The sequence below is a fragment of the Nannospalax galili genome, unplaced genomic scaffold, assembly GCF_000622305.1.
Source record: "Nannospalax galili isolate Female #2095 unplaced genomic scaffold, S.galili_v1.0 scaffold7395, whole genome shotgun sequence".
NCBI classification, from domain to species: domain Eukaryota; kingdom Metazoa; phylum Chordata; class Mammalia; order Rodentia; family Spalacidae; genus Nannospalax; species Nannospalax galili.
The window spans coordinates 6,828-8,615 of NW_008335345.1; positions in this window are offsets into that span (position 1 = coordinate 6,828).

The following is a 1,788-nucleotide window of genomic DNA, read 5'->3' on the forward strand; positions in this document are numbered from 1 at the left end:
CTGCTCCTCTCCCTGTCTAAACTCCCTTTTCCCTCCCCAGTTTAGATACCCCATTTTCCCCTATAGTAAACCTCACTCACTCATGGCTCAGGGACCATTGCAAAAGAGTGGGCAGACAGAAGAAAGATGGTAAGAGCCAGGGTTAGTTCATGAGCATAAGGAAACAGAGGCTGTTGGGCCTCTGGGACCTTGCTGTTATGAACTTACAACAATGGTGACAGCATGCACAAGACCCACGCTGACTCAGACAAAAGCTCAGAACTGGCGAAATGGGCAACAGGCTCCAATCATACCTCAGGGACTATTGGCAACTGATTACTACTGAGTGACAGAGAGATGATCTTTAAGTGAGGCTAAGTTAAAGTGGTTGAACTTGCACAGTGACATCTCTGTACAAAAGCTTGACCCAATAGCCTTTAACATGTATTTCAGACTACATAAAATCTGGTTGGGGTGGTGGGGTCTATGGGGCTGCGGATGGGGGAAGGGGTCTATATTTGACTACGATTTATTGTATGAGATGTACAAAAACTTAAAAGAAAGTCATTTGGCTTCCCAATAATGCCATTTATTTTCTTTTTCTCTACCATTTTCTAAATTGAGTTTTTGTGCATTTCATAAGAATATATCTTAACCAAATTTAGAACCCCCCTCCTATAGCCACCCCCCACTAATTTCAAGCATTCTGTTAAGTCTAACCTGGTCTGGTATTTCTATCATGGTGTCCCTTGGTGCAAGTTCATCCACTGGAGTCTAGTCAGTTCATCTAGAATCGCTCCCTTAAAGATCATCTACTCTTCCTCACCCCACAGTGACATATCTATACTGGAACCTCTACACCTAAGGCTCATAGAACATAGTGGAACAGGGGGTAGAGTGAATACTAACACATCCCTCAACTCTAGACCATGAAACTTTATTAAATACAGCAGAGCGTGATACACACAGAAGGTCACAGCTGACTAAGTTTTAGAAAATAAGAGACTACAAGGTCTGTGTCCCTGCATAGGACTCCTATACTAAACCTCACCCACCCATGGCTCAGGGACCATTTGGGAGAGGGGGTGGATAGATCTTAAAAGTCAGGGTTGATGCATGAACATGAGGAAAGAGAGGCTTTCAGGCCTCTGGGAACTTGCTCATGAACTTATAACAATGGTGACAGCAAGCACAAGGCCCAGGTCAACTCAATCAGCAAAAAAACAATCATAGAACTGGAGAGATAGGCATTAGGACTCAGCCCTAGCTGAGGAACTATTATTGGCAAATGATTACTATGGGGTGAGGGAGAGTAGATTTTGTTTCTTTTCAAGAATGGATCTACCTGTAACCCTAATAGGTCTGGAATTCTCTATGTAGACACACTGGCCTCAGTGTCACAAAGATCTACATTCCTCTGCCTGCCAAGTGCTAGGATTAAATGTGTGTGGCACCATGTCTTTCCCAAGAGGCAGGATGGTTTAAAATGACAAACTATATTATATAAAAAATTTTGTTAATAGAACTGAACTGTTTTCTTCAAAGAAAGTAGGTCAGTATTACAATGTGTGACAATCCACACTACTCCCTAAACAGTTTGCAATCTATGTGCATATCATACAAAATGTCTTCAATTTAAAGTTATACACAATAACATATATGACAAAAACAAAAACAAGCATAATTTTTAGTCAGTTTTTAGGAAGCAAGGCTGCCTGAAACCCTTGTGAGACTGTGATCACTATAGCCTAGTGGAAAATGGCCTGATGCCTGCAGGTTTCTCAGTCCCTGAGGGTTGGTCCCAGGGAA